Genomic DNA, 13,344 nt, shown 5'->3' with positions numbered 1-13,344 from the left:
GTGCCTACCCACCAAACACCACCTGAGGTTGGCTTTGGGCAAGTGCCCTCTAAACCTTCATCGAAGGCGACCTTCTCTTGGGGAGAGAGAGTAGTTGAGAGTGGGTTTTTCTTTTTATTAAGTGTTAAATTAAATAAATTTGGAGAGTGAGTTCAAGTTCATTGTTCACAACTTCTCAATTCACAATGACTGATTATAATTATTTAATACGCAATTTATCTTGTAATATCATTGAATTTATAAAACGCCTATTACTTTAATAACAGCATATCACAGATACCCCAAAGACAATGACGTTCTATACAACGTCATTGACCAAAGAAAATAATATAATACTATAAATAGTATCACTAGAAGAAGTCCTTTAGAGTTCTAACGAGAGAATACAAAAATATAGAAACAATAATAATTATGAACCTAAACAAGGCAACTAAAACTGTAAAAATTAATTAATATAACTTTATTATTATTAAATTATTTTCACATTGTATTCTATTAATATTATCAAAACACTCGAATAAAATACTAGGCTGTCCTCAATTCCTACAATTGCTAGGCCGACAGACTAAGGAACTCTCAAGTTCGTCGTAATAAAAAAATATTAGCTACTTAGAAATTACTAAGAGAGAACTAAGTCTATTATTTAGAATTTTTTATAGAAGAGAAGGAGAAACGAACATACAAACCTATGGGTAACCTGACGGTAGATGATCACCAAGGCCCATACTATCTTGTTACATCAGAGGGATCACAAGAGCTTTGAATACCTTATATTAAAGCGTCTAATAACACATGAATTCAAAAATCGCAGAGCGTATCAATTACCATCAGCTGAACCTCCTGCTGATGTCGTCCCTTATTGTGATAAATGTGTGTTGGGTCATGCAAATTTTTGGGTTATTTAGCAATTTATCATAACATGTAAAATGAGCATGATGTTTTCCTCCAAGAAACAAAAATATAATATCTTTATTGGTGTGATTAATATAAACAAATATAAACAGCTATACGCATATAAACAGCTTTCTAGCAGAAATAGCTTCAGACATGTGCTGGAACTACGTTTTCTATGGAACCGTTAAAAACTGCTTGACTATTCAGTCGATGGCACGCCATTTTCGGGGCCTCTTGTAGTAAACTGCCAAGTAATCAGGTGAACACCTTTTCAAATTAAAAATATTGTTGCCATCAGATGCAGGAATTTGTTCCAAATTAATGTAGGTAGTGATTGATAGCGCATACGGCACATTGTTAAGTTTATAATGACAGTGTTCCAGAGAGTACGTAGCTATAGAATGAATTGGCTATTATGTATAATATATTTTATTGGCACTTAGCTTCTTCCAACTCATACTAAAAGGTAATTTTTCCATGTACGTCACAAATTATACTTATGAATATTATAGTTATTAGTAAAAATATTTTTATTAATATTTTACCATTTACCACTACTTTGAATAGATGAGCTTTAATGAGTAGATGTAGTAAAAACTCATTTCAATCAATATTTACAGTTTCATAATAATAATAAATATATATAAATAAATATATAAAAAAAATATATTAAATGTACAAAATAATAATATATAGAAACATTTAGATAAGGCGAAGTAGGCACAGCTTATACTGGTTGAAATAAAAAAAAATGAGTCCTGTTTTTCAGCTATCCCCATCACCCTAAAGTGTAAGGTGGGAAATAAAACAACAATAAAAATTTCAATATAAAATCGAACATTTAAAATACTGAATTTCCATGACAAGACTAAGTGTATCTGTTGTGAGAGGGCTTATACCTACATAATATTAGAATTTGTATATGTACATACTTATGTATTATTGAAGTGCATTGTTATGTGCAAGTATTTATATATTTTGTGCTACATATCGGAATTGCAAATGTTAGGATAAAATTATGTAAAAAATCTTTTTAGACCATTGTGCTGAACGACTATCTGGCAATGTAATGAGGTGTCTTCAAAATGTGTAGTAAGAGTAAGTAACATATCCTTCAGCCACAGATGTACTGACGAGGTCGTTCATACGCTTGTGCTAATATGATTGTGAATACCATTTATATCAAACGTATATTAACGTCTTTTAAACATTCGGTAATTCACTGTAAATATTATGATCATAGTCCGACCTACGAGATAATTATCATTGATAATCCAATTTTGACTGCGCGCGAATTACTAGTATATAATATACAGGTACATTTATGTTTTTATAGCAAAGCTAGCGCTGGCCAGTTGCCTTTACATATCACTTAATGAATTTAACAATGGTTTGTGTAAACAAAATTATTTAACGTCACATTTGCATAGATATTTGTGTATGCGGGTTAGTGATAAAATATCAATATTATGAGCTTATTTGTTACCGGGCGAAATTGAGTACAATAACCTCTCAGGAAATGTGGGGTGGGTTAATGGTTCTTTTTGACTAGAATTTTCTACTGTGATATTAATATTTTATACTGGGCTTCCTGCTACTTCCTACTACCTACGTTTTTTATGGCTACTAACCACTAAAAAAACTTAGAAGGTACTTATTTCTTTTCTTAAAATTGCTATGACTCGAATAGTGTGCTAAGAAAGAAGAAACGGCACAAGAAACTGTCCCACCATCAAAGAATGTGTAATAGTAGTACCAGTAATCTGTTTTGCAATTAAAAAATTACAATTGATACAATGCTGTACTGTGTCCGTACCAAGATGTACTCCTGCAGCATACATCGTATTGATAAATTAATTTTAAACTGTGACTTTTACGCAACAAATAATTTTTTTTTCATTAATTAGTTGTATGAATTAATTCGGTATATATTAATTATTATCCACGTTAAGAAATACCAATAAAAAACATAATTTTATAACACCTATCATTTTTACAGTTCAATATAATCCAATTATAATATGTGTAATTTTTACATTAATGACATTCATATCTCACGTGAGTCTACAGTGTTTACATAATTTGTACAAATTAGTTGGTACTCTGGCAGGTAGGTCATGAGTGTCGATAGGATAACTTCCACTGTTATTTCTGATCCGTGCATAGATAATACACTATATACCAGAGAGATCCGTGCCTAAATCGGCGGTTGGGTAAAATTGAGAAATCATTAGAACTTCAATTAAAAATATCTCCCCTCTCGAACATTTTCATACATGAATCTAGAATTTGGAATCATAATATTGTATCGATTACGCATGTAGCTAAGCCAAATCTAATATTTCGCAAATAAAATGTAACTTATTGTAAATCTAATGCAACACAACTGAAGCTGGCTATAATTATAATAACTATAATAGGAGCATTCCTTACGTATTCATATTATGATTAGATAACAGTTACTAGTATATACAAAGGTACTATGTGGTTAACAGAAAAAAGTAAGAGCTACCTTATTATTGTTTATTATCTTACCTTACCCCCTTAATAAGTTACTCTATGGAGCTACCTCTCAAACATACTTTTATAAAATCATTTTGTAATGAGCGCCATCTTCTGGAATATATTGAAACTAATCTTTATGATGTTTAATAATGGAGCAAGAATTTTCCCCTATTACAATCTAGATGGCAGTGAATCAAACATAATTTCTACAAGAATTCATCACAAAATACCATTGTAATTATTATTGATGCAATAAAATGTTAATATCTCAGCAGATACTCCATAGGGAGTGCCGCTTTTCCCTCTCCAAGAGAAGGTCGCCTTCGATGAAGGCTTAGAAGGCGCTTGCCCAAAGCCAATCTCAGGTGGTGTTTAGTGGGTAGGCACTTAGGTTTTACGTGAGTCCTACATAACCAACGCCGACTTAGGCTGCAGTGGTATGCATGGCATTCACCAGCTCAACGGCCATTCATCATACATCAAATAAAGTAATTTACAATGGCTGTAATAAACATAACAAATTAGTTTGTAATGTGCTGCATCGAATAGTAGGTATATGAATCGTGATCAAAGTTAAAAGCGTTTAAATATCAAATATTTCATAAAATGTACTACTTAAAGAATACTCTGTATTCATATAAATTATCTTATATTCGATGCATCAATCTTTAGAGCTTGAATTTTTAGAGACTGAGCGTTTGGCGATTAAATAAAACAACTGCTTGACTGTGAGGAATATGTGGAAGATATGATTTATTAAAAAGTTACATGATGTATATACAAAATCCTTAAAACTAGTTACCCAATCACAATTGTTACTTAAAAAATATTAACAAGTTCAGAAAATACACACCAATACTAAAGCTTACATTTCAACCAATAGTAAAACGTTTCATTCAATAAGAATTGAGAATAATATTATGTGTTCTATCTCGCTCTTTACACAAACTGCGATAGCATTAGTTTTAACTAATGCTATCGCAGTTTGTGTAAACTCGCGTCGCACCTCGATCATACGATGTCAATGAGCATTCAGCACCTACGCTGTTGCTCATTGATTAAAATTGCATGAATAGCGATCGACCCCCGAGTCCCGACGCTTCACTCGTCAGTCGAGTCCGCTCGGCCTTGCGGCTTGCTGTGCGGTTGTGTAACGCGGAGCATATGACTGATCACGTGAGTATATCTGCGATCGTCGAGAGAACGTGACGATGCTCGTACATTGATGAGATTATTACTGGTGATCTGTATGATTCTATGAGTTGATGTACAGCATTATGAAATGGTTCTTATCAGAGCTAACATTACGTTATATAAAATAAAATGTTCTTGTCAGAGCTAATATTACGTTATATAAAATAAAATTCTTTTCAGAACGAATCTTTCGGCATACGCTTATTACAGTTATTATGCACGAGTACTATTTCTACGATCTATAATGCTACGTTACAAGTTAGATATTAGACATTTGTATTAATTAATATTATTGGTTGTAGGTACAGCTACAAATTCATTGGTTGCTAAGTGAACTTGATGGTCGTGTTTACTGTCATAATTAGTAATCGCATGCAACAAAAAAAATGATTTTTTAACTATAATAGGTCAACCTGGCACCATAAGCAGCACCCGTTCACACGTTGACGCATGGGCCGCGCGTCGCACATATTTAAGGGAAGGAGACAACCCGGCACACAACGCCGGCGCTAGCAATGTCATTTTAGTGAGCATGACGAACCGTAAAGTATACGTATGATGACCATGATGACGTGCAAAGCAAGCCCACAAAACGATTCTATATAATTTAATAACCTACAGTGGATTTTATATAAACCAACTATATAATCTTAATATGATTATTAGGACCAAGAGAATTTACGATACTTCTTTATCCTCTATATATTCGTCAATCGCATAATAGGCAATAGAATACCACACCGACATCGAGAGCATTCAAACTTGTGCATTCGAACTGTACGGAGCTCTTGTGTAGAGTGTAAAAGTGTTTTTATTTGTGTAATTCACTAATTATGTACTCGGTGATATCACAGATTATAATGTCAACAATGCTGACTTAATTATTTTAATAATATAATTGGTGCACGGGACTTTTTCACTATATGTTATACATAGTATAGCTGATATTTAGTGAGAAATAACAGATGTAACATTTAGTACACCCAATACCTTTATGATGATTGTATTATTTTAGGATCAGACGAATAATAACAATGGTAGGTTTTCATATTTTTGTCTTACAGATCCGAAGTAAACTGAAATATTTTTGTTATTTTCGAGTTCCTAAGCAAACATTACGATATTAGAGACAGAAGTGGTCAGTTTGCCAAAATTTGCATAATATTATGTGAGATTTGAGGTATACCCTCTGATATACCAAACTTATGAATCTTATAATATTACTATAAAAATAGCTATATAATAAATTGGAAATGGGAAAAGTAATATTGTCTTATTTATTGATGTACCGACGTGGCGGTTAATACAGTAGGTATCAATGATATCCTGCAAATCAGCAGTATTCACTGGTATGCAGACGACAGCACAAGGTATGCTTAATACACCTTCCGTGCCAACATGTCCCGGGATAGCGTGGGATAGTGAGAACCGGAACAAACTTGTGTCTGAAATCAAGACTATTCTTTGCAAAGTCTGGGAATGGGGTCGACAAAATTTAGTCCAATTCAACCACAAGAAGACACAATTTTATGCGTTCACCGCTTAAAAGTCTATCTTTGTCGTACCCCCTCGATTCGAGATCACTCCTCTAACTGCCACTGCCTGTATCGACATACATGTAGTCGATATATCGAGCGACGTTTAGTTCCGTGGTCACTTGGAGGAGAAGGCCAAACTGGCCTCTAAAAAGCTTGGTGTACTCAGTAAGGTGAGACAGTACTTCACTATAAGCCATGGAGTACCTCTGGGCGGGCGCGGAAGCTGGTGGGAACTAGGAATAGTTCCCACCAGCTTCTTCCATTTGACCACATATAACGAAAAGCGGCTAGAATCATCGACGATTAAGTCGCCTCCAATCGGCTTGATTCTTTAGCGTTGCGTGAAGCTGGGGGTTCTCTCTGCATTTATTACGAGGAGTGCTCAGAGGAGCTGTTCGGGTTGATTCCAACTGCCGAATTCCACCACCGGACATTACGTCTAAATGCAAAATACCACCCGCATCACGCTGACGTCTGGCATTCCACAACCGCGCGTTTTACAAGAAATTTCTTACAAAACAGTCACTTTGTGGAATCATACCGGCTTCTATTTTCCCGAACCGATACGACTTAGGGACCTTTAAGAAAAGAGCTTAAAGGCCGGCAACGCATCTCTTGACACTTTGACACTATATCCATGTGCGGTAAGGCTCACCATTCCCGTGAGTCTCTTGCCCGTTTGCCCCCTCTGAAATAAAAAAAAGTCATTTCAAAAAAGGAATATCTAGTATGAAAATGAGATTCATATATATGTATTCCAACCAGTTGTCGGAGAATATATCTGAATTATTTATTTTTGAGAGTGTTAATTTCTATATAAAAACTAAAACTAAATTATTTCGACGGTAATAAAGGCTTGTTTGTATAGCATATACTTACAATATACTAGTGTAAAGACAAATAAAGCGTGTGAGAGAGAACATCTCTAATGAAGATATAATAAAATAGAAGAGGTTAGCGAATCTATTGTTACTGTAACTGATTTTGATTGACAAGTCGTAAACAGTCTGACACGCTTGTCATTAGCTCCTTAGTATTTTGAATATCAACCACTGACCTCTACTATATGCCACTGGACTGGCGGCTGTCAAAGTGCTTTTTTGCCTTTTTCATATTCGCCATTTTGGCGCTGTTGGCCATGTATCGAGAGTCTGCATCACTAAAACTAGTGATGAACAATCTCAGCAAATATAGATAGATTGTGGGAAACTATTTACTAAAATAAAATGTGTTCTTTATTACGTTGATTCTTGAAGTATAAATAACACGGAAAACGAACGAAATTTATTCGAAATGCAAATATGCTTCAGAGTATTCGTACGTTCCTTCCCAGCCATTTGTATTATACGTCAAAATTTTGGTTCTCTGGACGCTCGCGAGTGGCGCTTCAAATAGGCACAAAAAATTTGCTGTCAAACATATTATGGAACAGCCTGTCCAGTGGTATTTATACAGGTCAGTGATATCACTCCATTGGCTAACGCAGTTATGGACAAATCAAAATTTGTCACGCATTATTATGCTTTCAGGTCAATGACGTTCTATTTTCATGTCGACTTTTCGCTATATTCTAAGACTATGGTATTTAGTAAGTCTTTCAATTAACACATCAGGCCTATCCCTATGGACCGTTTTTCTCTTGCCAGTTGAGCCTCTAATAAGTTTCCCTACCTTTTATGTAGAATAACGTTATAGGGGCGATTTATTAACAGACACAAATAATATTTTACATCATGGTTAATATTATGAGGTTCGCTTCGTTTTATGTTACAAATTAATGAACGTTAGTTATGGCGTTATTAATTGTATGCGGTTTTCGCTGCCGGGAATTTCACAGCGTTATAATAAAATGAAACTACGCAGCGATAGAGGCAGCAAAATATATACTATTTCTTGTATTATATAATATATTTGTAATTTACTTGTTGTTCCCTTCAAAATTTCTTTCATAATTTTTTTTGAAGAGTATGTAAATACATTTACGTATTGAAGACCCCGAAACGGGGCCCATATATTGAACTTCTACCGACTAAGAACCTTCTCTATGCTGTCAGCCCTGAAGGCTTTTACAGCGACATATGACATGGGCCGTGGAGGCCGCGAAGACTACGCAACAACAGTGACGGGGCGTCTCCTAAGGAGGCTGTGTGCTTGTGGAAAGGAGAGAGAATGAAGATGAACATGAAAGATCAGTATATTCATCATGATTCAATATTCATATAATATTGCATTCTTCTGTACTTTTCACCCGCGTATCGGGACAGCAAGCATTTTGATCGAGCCATTTAATTGTAGTGGTAGATTTAGAGCATATACTATTGAAGATAATCATTAAACTGCAGGTCTTCGTTGATTTTATAAAAATTCGGCAATGACGTTATATACATTTATCGACATATCATTCGCAGTCTGATAGCGGAACTTCAAAAGTGTGCTTAAAGACAATGTAAGCACACTTTTCTCCTTAGTCGTGTGTCAACTGTCACTGGGTTGGGTCCGAATTGGATTCTAAACTCAATATACGTAACCTAAACTAAATAAATGTTTTACATTGCTACTCATTTACCAAGAATATTATAAGCAGCTGGAGTAAATACGGCAATGTATATACACTGGCATAAAAAGTAAGTATCACACTTTTAAAATTGGGATAACGTTTAAAGTTCACAAGATATACTTTCGAAATAAAAAGGACTCCAAAGAGAATTTAATTTTGTACATAAAAACTTTATAGTCGGTAACCTTCTTTTAAGAATTGGCTGAAAAAAAACTTCAAAAACAAAACCATTCCTTACAAAGTGGACGTTTCCGAATTACAATTTTACCATTCACATTTTTCTTTCTGTTTTAAATTTTTTTCAAGATCGAAGGGTCTTCTTTTAAAAATTTATGCTAAAAAGCACATAACATTTATTTATCATGCCTCTTTCAGTTGAAGAATGTGCTAGGATCATGGCTTTTCTGGAACTAGGCATCAGTATGCGTCGCACTGCAAGAATGGTGGGTGTGATGGTACGAACGGTCCAGAAGGTAAAGAAGGTAAAGGTACGAAGAGACTGGACACCATCTGAGGAGACCTTGTAATGGCAGACCCAGGTGTACCAGTGCCCGAGAAGATCGTTATATTATTTCCACTGTGTTAAGAAATCGCCACCAAAATGCAGTTGAAGTCCAGCAACAGCTACTTCAGACCCGGAAGGACTACACTAGTGACAGTACAGTAAGAAGAAGACTTGCTGAAGCAAATTTGAAACCCTGAAGACCAGCGAGTGGCCCAAAACTCGAGAGACAGCATCGAGTAGCGAGACTGCGATACGCCCGTGAACACATGCAGTGGGATGAAGAAGAATGGTCAAGAATTTTGTTTGCAGATGAGTCTCGATTCTCCCTTTACACTTCTGATGGAAGGCGAAGTGTTTACAGGTGACCTGGTGAGCGATACCTTCAAGCCTGCATCTCAGAAAAAGTCCAATACGGTGGAGGCAGTGTACATGTATGGGCTGGCATATCTTCAGAAGGTCCACAGACCTAGTAGCCATAGAAAATGGCACCCTCACTGGGCAAAGATATGCTCAAGAGATTCTCAATGAGTATGCAGGACCGTATTTAGCAAATATGGGTGATGGATCGATGCTGATGCATGATAATGCCCGGCCACACACGGCTCATATCGTACAAGAGTATATTCAGGAGGTCGGTATCAGCGTGATGGCTTGGCCATCAAGAAGTCCTGATCTCAACCCGATTGAACACGCCTGGGATGAGCTTGGGAGGCTAGTCAGAAATCGCAGACCACCACCTACTACCCTCAGGGCACTATAGCAGGCTCTGGTAGAAGAATGGGAGAATATTTCCCAACATCGGCTCCGAAACCTAGTGTTCAGTATGCCAAACCGGCTCGAAGCTGTAATCAGAGCTCGAGGAGGCAATACCAGTTATTAAAAATTAAATAACATGTAATACATTTCAGTTGAATTTTTTTACACTAAACTAAAAATGTCTATTTTCATTGTTTTATCTTTTTTAAGTTAAAAATGTTACTAATGTATAATTTTAGTTTCTAAGAATTAAAGCCTATAAAATTTGCAACAAAACGTTTTTAATTTTAAATCTCTACCTTCTATAGTTAAGAAAAAAAATTAATTTGAAAAGTGTGATACTTACTTTTGCAGGCCAGTGTATATAGCTGTTGAAGCTTATGATGGTGTAATTTGTTCCATATTTCGGAATTATTATTTTATCTTTTTATACGAAGTGATTATTTCAGACCAATGTCCATAGTTAACATTAAAAAAGTTAAATTAAAAAAGTAGTTTCTGTTTTTGAACTGTCATCGTCTTCAGCCTTGCATTCTTAGCTTTTTTGCAACTCTTAGAGGTGGTTTCGCAGTGAGCAGCAGATCCCAAGACGAAAACAGGGCCCTGGATGACGTGGGCACTTGTTGCACTTGCTTGCACTAAGCAAGAAACTTACTGAAGTTTCTTGGCTTTTTATAGGTAAGGCTGTACTCAGACGTGGTCGCAAACTATGAGGAAAATCATAGTCGCACAGAGAGCAATGGAGAGGTTTATGCTCGGAGTTTCCCCGCGAGTTAGAATCAGAAATGAGGAGATCCGTAGGAGAACCAAAGTCGCCGACATAGCCCAGATGGGTGCGAAACTTAAGTGGCAGAAAGCAGGGCGCATAGTTTGATGACAGATGGTTAATGGACCAAGGTGTACAAAGTGGACCGATGATGTGGTCAAGATTGGCGGAATAGGTTGGATGAGGGGACCGATCGTCATTAAGGTCTATGGAGGAGGCCTCTGTCTAGCAGTTGAAGTCTTCCAGATGAAATGTTGGCTATATACATCGTTTTTTATTAAGGCCATTTTCAAACTTATCCCAATTATAAGTCCTACAAGCCTCTTAAAATATTCCTCACTAGTATAATGTACATCTGTTTCGTTTAATTCAAGTTAGCTTCTAATTTACATCCACTTATCGATCATGATGTTGCGAAGCTCTTCTCAATGTTAATCGTGCTTAAAGATATACATATTATTCTGCGGTCAGCGCGCTCGCGTTAAGTATAGCGTATTTGAATCAGAAGAAATTTAACCACAGACGGAGCTGTTGGGACATACATACAAAAGTGATAGCCTATCTAGAATTATTACTTAAAATTTTATATTAGACTGGGTCCACATGCAACGAATGATAGCAAATACCTTCGCTGATATGGAATGAAAGAGAAAGAGTACCTAAAGTAGCAAGGCGAGTGAAAGAGACTTTGCACCATTCACTTTCCTTATATGTAGATTGACGAAGTATTCTTATAATCATTTAAATTTCAATCAATATAGAGCTTACACGATTTTTGATTATAGGAAATTTATTCTTTTTCAACCTAAATTTGAAGGCTTTTCACTGAGAAGTGTGGCAGAAATTGTATTAGTACCCACTGCAGGATTTTATAGGCATACGACTTGAAATAATATTTTCATCTTATTACTGAAGCTGGAAAAACTAGTCCCTTTTATATTATAAAAAAAAAATGATTTTAACTTAATTGCTTGATCCTTCAGAAAGTTTTGATGTCTGATTTATTGTCTATGTGTGAGTGTGTGTGTTTGCACGTAGGTACTTGGGTACGCGTTATATATATTCATAGAAAATTGCCTGGTTCAATATTTCCTTACCAACCAAATTAGTTTCCTATGTTTTACAATTTAATTACTAAAAAAAATATCCTATATTAATGACAAAACATCATTGGACAATTTTTTAGTTTGCCCTCGCTCTTGAAGGTATGGAGTTCTCTCTTCTTCTCCCCATTTACGAAAGAGTAGCTTCATGATGTAAATATCATGGTAAACCAAGTGTTGTTGCAACATCATATGTAATATTAAATAAATATATTTCTATTCAATTATATTCAAGAAATTTTCAAGTATCCCTCTACTTTGATGTCTCCATTGGGGTTGGGATGGGGCGACCTATCATATGTCCATTATTCTTGAAAGAATCTCATTTCTCAACACGTTATTAATGATGGATGGTGGTCGTTTTATACTTAACATCAAATGCACCGTCGTTACTGGAACATACTATCTGTGTAGTATATTTATCAACAGACTCATCTTTATGCGTCAAATTATAATATATTCATAATGCTTAATATCGCCGAGGAGCTCTTGTAGCAAACAATATGAGAGTAAAAACTAGAGGGCGTGTATCAAATTTAATCTATTTCAAAGGTTTATGCAAATTTCTTATTTAAATAAAACACTTTTAAAAGGATTAAAACACGTGATTCAGTAATCTATAAATTAAAACCCAAAAACCATCAGTCTACAAATACCACCTCCGAAGCAATAAATCTCGCTAAACTTCATAATGACAACTATTACAAGTACTATCTTGACTCATTTCATTCACACCTTGAAAACGAGATCTGGTAAGGTCTTGAAATATCGTGTTAGCTAAAATAATTATTAAACTTTTACGTAAAGTCTAATTTAAAACACAGTTACAATTACACGCTATTGTAATCCATTAAAAAGTGTTTTATTTGAATGTGTAATACTCGAGTTAATCAAACAAATTTTCTTATGTTGTTATTATAATGTTACTAGCTGATGCTGCCCGCAGAGCTCGCTGAGCGAATTTAAGAAGGAAATAAATTAAATTTTATTCATCTTATTACAAATACAATAAAAAAATAAGTAGCCATAAACCACCTAGGATAACCCATATGACACGGTTAACTTAATTCATAATTTAGACCGCCGTTCCTTTCAGTAAGATCCTGTTTTTTATGATTTAATTACTAATATATAGTTTTCACACTTTCACAATATTTTTTTATACTTGTAGTATAACATGAAATAAAACTTGCCAAATTTCATAGTTAAAATACCCTTTATATCTTGATTCCCTTGAGTGTGTCGAAATATTTGTTTTTTGCGGCATTCACGGCTATGTCCTTTTTTTTAAGTTAACTTAGCAGTAATTTCAACTCGATTCTTCCACGCTTTTCCGACATCTTGACATACAGACTGCAGGACAGACAACATAGCGATCTTACACGGGTTCCTTTTTTTCCTTTTGAGGTACGGAGCCCAAACAATAAATATGGATGGATAAAAGCTTTATTATTTGTTAAGTTTATCATTGTTTATTGTTAGTGTTGTATGATTGATTGGGTAAAGGGAAAACTTATCACCGTGGA

The sequence above is a fragment of the Leptidea sinapis genome, chromosome 28 (assembly GCF_905404315.1).
Source record: "Leptidea sinapis chromosome 28, ilLepSina1.1, whole genome shotgun sequence".
Taxonomy (NCBI): Eukaryota; Metazoa; Arthropoda; class Insecta; order Lepidoptera; family Pieridae; genus Leptidea; species Leptidea sinapis.
This window is presented reverse-complemented; position numbering follows the sequence as displayed.